The sequence below is a fragment of the Triticum dicoccoides genome, chromosome 3A (genome assembly GCF_002162155.2).
Source record: "Triticum dicoccoides isolate Atlit2015 ecotype Zavitan chromosome 3A, WEW_v2.0, whole genome shotgun sequence".
Taxonomy (NCBI): domain Eukaryota; kingdom Viridiplantae; phylum Streptophyta; class Magnoliopsida; order Poales; family Poaceae; genus Triticum; species Triticum dicoccoides.
Window position 1 is genome coordinate 55200126 of NC_041384.1, and position 6962 is coordinate 55207087.

Consider the following 6962-nt stretch of genomic DNA (forward strand, 5'->3'; position numbering starts at 1 on the left):
TGCTGGCCGGAGACAGGAAAGGAGGGGGAGGAGGGGCGAGGCCGGAGCTCACCTGCGCCGCCGCTTGCCGCCGCTTCTCCCCTCGTCCCGCGAGGGCGCCCCTGTGTCTACGGGACTCTCGCGTCAAGCCGACCGCAAGATGGGCCGGCTCAGGCACGCGGGAGCCACAGCATCGTGTTTTTTTTCACGTTTTTTCTTTTCGTTTTTCGCTTTCTTTTTTTTACTTTAGTTTATACTTCCAAATATTCCAAGTAAATATATTCGAAAAAACATTTTACACTTAAATCACTTAAAAAAATGTTATCCAAGCATTTGAAAAGCGTATAATATGTATATAGAAAATGTACCTCATGTATCGAAAAACTATAATGTGTGTCAAACAAATTGATAATGTATTAAACAAAATGATAATCAACCATTTGAAAAAATATGTTCAATAAGTGTTTGTACAATGTTAATCAAGCATTCGAATTTTTTTAAATGTGTATGTGTATAGAAAGAATGTTGCCATGTATTAAAAAATGTTAATCTTGTACTTGAAAATTGTTACTCAATCATTTTGAGAAATGTTAAATTTGTACAGAAAAATGTTGACCATGTATTAAAAATGTTAATCTTCTTTTTGAAAAGAGTTAATAATGTTAATTGTGTATAGAGACAATGTTTACCATGTATTAAAAAATGTTAATCTTGTACTTGGAAAATGATAATCAAGCATTTTGCAAAAACAAAATGCTAACTATGTATAGAAAAAAGTTGATAATATTCAAAAACATTAATATTATGCATTAAAAATGATAATCAAGCATTTGAAAAAATGTTAAATGTGTATAGAAAAAATGTTGACATTGTATTAAAAATGGGTTCTGAATTGTGTTCTCAGTGCAAAGGGAGTCTTTGAGAAGGTGTGAATCTTGTACTTTAAAAATATTAGTCACGCATTTCAAAAAAAATGGGAAAGGTGCATAGTAAAAATGTTGACCATCTATTCCAAAACTGTTAAACTTACACTTACAAATAGCTAATCAAGCATTTTAAAAAATGTTAAATGTCTATAAAAAATGTTTACCATGTATTAAAATGCGTTAATCTTGAACTTTAAAATTTTAATCAAGCAATTTGAAAAATGTTAAATGTGTATAAAAATATTGCCATGTATTTAAAATGTTAATCTTGTACTTGAAAAATGTTAATCAAGCATTTTACAAAACATTTAAATGTGTATAGAAGAAATGTTGAAAAAGTATTTAGAATATGCTAATTTTGTAATTTAAATTTTTTAATCAAGCATTTTAAAAAATATTAAATGTGTATAGAAAAATGTTCAACATGTATCAATTTTTTTAATCTTGTACTTGAAAAACGTTAATCAAGCATTTTGAAAAAAAGGTTAAACGTGTATAGAAAAAATGTTGATCATGTATTCAAAAAATGTTAAACTTGTATTTGAAAGATGTTAAATATGTATTGGATATAAATCAAAAATATGTGTGTAGAAAAAATTATACATAAAAAATATGTTTTTTTAAGAAAAGTGTAATCATGTATTTGGAAATGTTAAATGTGTGTATAAAAAATGTTTCTAATGTATAAGAAAAATGTTGAATGTGTACAAAAGGTTAACACGTGTTGAAAAAATGAAACCGATAAAACATCTAGGAAAAAACAAAGAAATATGAAGAAAGCCAATAAAAACAAAAAAAGGAAAATAAATGAAAAGACGAAGAAACCAATGCAAAAAGAATGAAACCGAGAAAACAAAGAAAGTAACAATGAAAACAAAGGAAAACAAATTAAAAGCCAAGAAAAAACGAAGAAAGAAATCTAGAAAAGCAAAAAAGAATCCCGATAAAGAAACACATAAAAAGGAAAAGAAAAATCAATGACATCCGAGAAAGAAACAAAGAAAAAAACAGAGAAAATTGTGAATAAAACAAAAAATAGGTCAAACCAGCAAAGCGATCAACCGCTCGCGAAGGTGGACTACTCCCTCCTCATCATGGTGGCCACCGGGATGATGAAGATGGCCACCGGTGATGATTTCCCCCTATGACGGAGTGACGGATTGGGGTCTAGATTGTTTTTTCATGGCTACAGAGGCTTGCGGCGGTGGAACTTCTGATCTAGGGTTATCCTCGGGGGTTTTGGAATATTTGGCAATTTATAGGACGAAGAGGCGACGCGGGAGGCCACCGAGGTGGGCACAACCCACCAGGGCATGCTTGGGCCCCCAGGCACGCCCAGGTGGGTTGTGCCCACTCGGGGCTCCCCTCCGGCACTTATTTGCCCCACTGGATGTCTTCTGGTCCAAAAAAAATCTCCAAAAAGTTTCGCTGCGTTTGGACTTCGTTTGATATTGATTTTTCTACGATGTAAAAAACAAGCAAAAACAACAACTAGCACTGGGCACTATGTCAATAGGTTAGTCCCCAAAAAATGATATAAAGTTGCTGTAAAATGATTGTAAACATTTAAAAATGATAATATAACATCATGAATACTTAAAAAAATTATAGATACATTAAAGACGTATCAATGGGTGGGTCAAAAAATCAAACCTTCCCCAGTGAATCCCAGATCCGATCATATAAATAGAGGGATGGTCGTCTGACATAGTGAGCCTCTAGATCTGATCTAACATCTCATTCGTAAGGGCTTTGTTGCAGTCTTCCTCGGCTCGATCTGACATCAGCGTCAGGCGAAGTTTTTCCATGATCCGATCTGACATTAGTCAGGGATCATTATGTAGGACGAGATCTGCCACTTGTCCCTTAGGTTGGGTCATCGGGTCAGAGGAGATGATCATGTCCGATGAGAAGTTCTTGTCATGATCCTGATCTGACATCGGGGTCGGGACGGGTGCGTCCTACTACTCCTCGATCTGGTCTGACACCCAGCTCGAGAAAGCTAGCTCTCCGCGTGAGTTCGTGATGTACTCCAAGTTGCCAAATCTCATGATCTGTCCGGGAGCTAAGTTCTCGACCTGGCCCAGCTGGCCGGTCGAGTCAGCAAAAAGGGTGATGCTGCCAAAAACAAAGAGCTAGTCTGGCACGAAGGTCATGCCGGCACTAATCTGCTCTTTGATCTTGTTCCCACTCGAATCATGACGACTACGTAGCGAGACCTATATCGGCCACCAATGACGGAGTCGATTCCGGCGAACCTCGGGTAGGGGGTCCCGAGCTAGTAGTCTAAATAGGAGGTTTTATCCAGGTTCGGGCTCTCTCAATGAGATAATACCCTAAGTCATCCTTGTGTATGTATTAGTTTGGGATGAAGTACAAACAAGTGATCTGCCACGAGATTGTTGTGTCGTCTACGAAACCTACCCTTGGTTTATATAGATAATAAGGGGGGCTAGGGTTATAGATAAGCCGGCCGGCTATGTTAATCGTGTTGTAGATGAACTCCAAGTCTTGAAGTATGCACCAAGTCTTCGGGAATATACCTTCTATGCACCATGGGCCTCCTTGAGATGCCCACTTATAAACAGTCATGGGGGTCCTCCACCCGGTCCACTTGGCCAGGAGACAACATGGTGAGTACCTTCTGGTACAGGACACCATCACGGGGCGTTGAAGTGTTTTTTGGGGTCCACCATCCAAAAATTAGTCAATAGATGAATGTTCTCGAGACTGTTTATAGGCAACCATACTCTACGTCGTCGGCCTGCCAGATATGGTCGAGCTCTTGCGACCGTGATGGACGATGAGACGCCGTTGAGAAAGAGTTTGGGATCTCATGTTCTTGCCCAATTCAATTTACAATTTTGCTATGATCTAACTTGTCCACGGTTTCACTTGTAATATACGTAAAAGTCACTAAAACAAGTTCATAAAATTGCATAAAAATTGTAGTAATAAAATAATTTATGATATGAACATATTTTACGAGGCAAATATAGTAATTTTAAATTTGTGATATATTTCAGACATATATTAGTGGTCACAGCTATTACACTCATTCGGAGTATACCAACTTGCCACTGACACTAACATTATGGTAGCCGATGCCCTGCGAGTTCACCCGCCGGCGATCACCTTCTTTCGGGCTCTAAAGGCAGGGGAGGCTGCTAGCTGGGCTGCGCTGGTGGCTGACCTGGAGGGGAGGAACCTTAGCCAAGAGAATGACTCAATTATATGGAAGCTTATCTCCTCCCGGAATTCTCGGTTAAATCTCTTTATGACCAGATGACTTAGGGAAACGCGCTAGACATGGCTAGGGGGCTATGGAAGGCCGACATCCCCCTAATGATCAAGATTTTCATGTGGCAAATGTTTCACAACCGCCTTCCAACCTCGGATTATGTGGCCAAACGAAACGGGCCGGCAGACGGAACATGTGCCATTTGCGGTCTAGGGGAAAACGCAAACCACGTGTTCTTCGGTTGTTGTCTTGCTAGATTTGCGTGGAGTGTGGTTAGGGACACTTTCAAGCAGAATTGGAACCCACAGTCTAGCGATGATCTGTTGACCTTGCTTTCGGCACAGAGGGGTACCAATGCAAGGGTTGTTTGGCGTTGCGTGGGGGCGCTGCTATGGTCGCTTTGGTTGGTGCGGAACAAAATCACAATAGAACACAAGTTCCCTGCCCACCCAGCTGATATTATCTTCAAATGTCACATTTTCTTACAGGCTCGGGCGCCGTTGGGGAAGACGCGTGATGAGGACCGCATGATCAAGGTTATGGAGCAGATCAAGCTGAGCATGGTGAAGTCGCGATAAGGAGGACCGCCAACTTGAGTCTTTTGCGTTGAGCTTTATGTTTTCCTCCGCTTTTGTGAGCCTTAAACTGGATGTTGCTTAGCCTTTGCCGGGACGTTGAGCCCGAGGAACTTATGTTTTATTGGTCTGTATCGTTTAAAACCTTGTGTGGATGCTGCCTTGTGGTTGTGTTAATTCAAAGCCGGACGCTACGTGCGTTTTTGTTCCAAGAAAAAAATATGATCGGATGCCTTGATTGACTGATTCAGATGGGAAATCCAAAAGAAATGAGAAATCTTCTGACTGGCTGTGGTTGAGTGCTCTTCTTTCCATCAATTCAAAACTTCTGGGAACAAACTATCAACGGAAAAAAAAGCTTTGAAAAGCCAGAAGCCAATAGATAGTCTGAGCGGAGTCTATCTCAGTCAAACCAGCAGTCTGTCCGTGATTAATTAGGCTGATTGTAATGAGAAGTATCATATACTAGTATCAGGCATATAATACTAATGTATGATACTACCCCTAATGCATAGTATCATATATTAGTATCATGTAAGTACTTTATTTATTGTCATGTATGACACAAAGTAGTATAACATTTATTATGAAATGCAATAAATATCGATATAAAAGCATGATGCAAAATGGACGTATCACTAACATCTGACCACACCATCAAGCTCGATGAATATATCTGCAAGCCGCCATTCTGTGGACCAGTTTACATCAACATGATGTGGTTAACTCGCCCGTCCGCGCCAGCTTACAATCCCGCGGCCGACTCATCTGTTCGAGCCACATCTGATGCTGCGATCGTCTTTGTCGTCCGTCTCTCGCGGCCTGGTCTACATTAACACACCGGGCCGCACATGTCTGCATGAGCTATTTAATTGAGTACGAGCAAGTCACTGCTTGGGTAGCCCGGTTTTTTTTCAAACAAAATGGAGGCAAATTATCATATACTATCAACTGCCGTCTGCACTGGGTGGCCCAATGGGCAGGCGCACAAGTCACCGCTGATACGTCTCCAACGTATCTATAATTTTTGATTTCTCCATGCTATATTATCTACTGTTTTGGATATTTATGAGCTTTATTATACACTTTTATATCATTTTTGGGACTAACCTATTAACCCAGAGCCCAATGTCAGTTTCTGTTTTTACCTTGTTTTAGGGTTTCAAAGAAAAGGAAAAAATCAAATGGAGTCCAATTGACCTGAAACTTCACGAAACTCTTTTTTGGAAGGAAAGAAGCCCAGAAGACTTGAAGTGCACGTAAGGAAAGCTTCGAGGAGGCCACGAGGTAGGGGGGCGCGCCCTCCACCCTCGTGGGCCCCTCGTGGCCCCCCTGACGTATTTCTTCCGCCTATATATCTCCATATACCCTAAAAACATCCGAGAGCACAATAGGTCGGGAGTTCCACCGCCACAAGTCTCTGTAGCCACCGAAAGCCAATCTAGATCCGTTTTGGCACCCTGCCGGAGGGGGCAATCCCTCTCCGGTGGCCATCTTCATCATCCCAGTGCTCTCCATGATGAGGAGGGAGTAGTTCTCCCTCGGGGCTGAGGGTATGTACTAGTAGCTATGTGTTTGATCTCTCTCTCTCTCGTGTTCTTGAGGTGATACGATCTTGATGTATCGCGAGCTTTGCTATTATAGTTGGATCCTATGATGTTTTCTCCCCCCTCTACTCTCTTGTAATGGATTGAGTTTTCCCTTTGAAGTTATCTTATCGGATTGAGTCTTTAAAGATTTGAGAACACTTGATGTATGTGTTGCCGTGCGTATCTGTGGTGACAATGGGATATCACGTGATTCACTTGATGTATGTTTTGGTGATCAACTTGCGGGTTTCGCCCATGAACCTATGCATAGGGATTGGCACACGTTTTCATCGTGATTCTCCGGTAGAAACTTTGGGGCACTCTTTGAGGTTCTATGTGTTGGTTGAATAGATGAATCTGAGATTGTGTGATGCATATCGTATAATCATACCCACGGATACTTGAGGTGACATTGGAGTATCTAGGTGACATTAGGGTTTTGGTTGATTTGTGTCTTAATGTGTTATTCTAGTACGAACTCTAGGGCTGTTTGTGACATTTATAGGAATAGCCCAACGGATTGATTGGAAAGAATAACTTTGAGGTGGTTTCGTACCCTACCATAATCTCTTCGTTCGTTCTCCGCTATTAGTGACTTTGGAGTGACTCTTTGTTGCATGTTGAGGGACAGTTATGTGATCCAATTATGTTA

The 6962-nt window shown here is 40.7% G+C and overlaps 1 protein-coding gene across 1 annotated transcript in view; it reads right to left on the reverse strand.

Annotated features, from left to right (window-relative positions):
• LOC119271913 overlaps nucleotides 1-154 on the reverse strand; it is a 14510-nt gene extending 14356 nt beyond the window's left edge. Inside the window, exon 1 of the mRNA XM_037553554.1 lies at nucleotides 53-154. The gene's annotated coding sequence lies outside the window, so the exon portion shown is untranslated. The remainder of the gene's footprint in view (nucleotides 1-52) is intronic.
• Nucleotides 155-6962: the final 6808 nt, after the last annotated feature.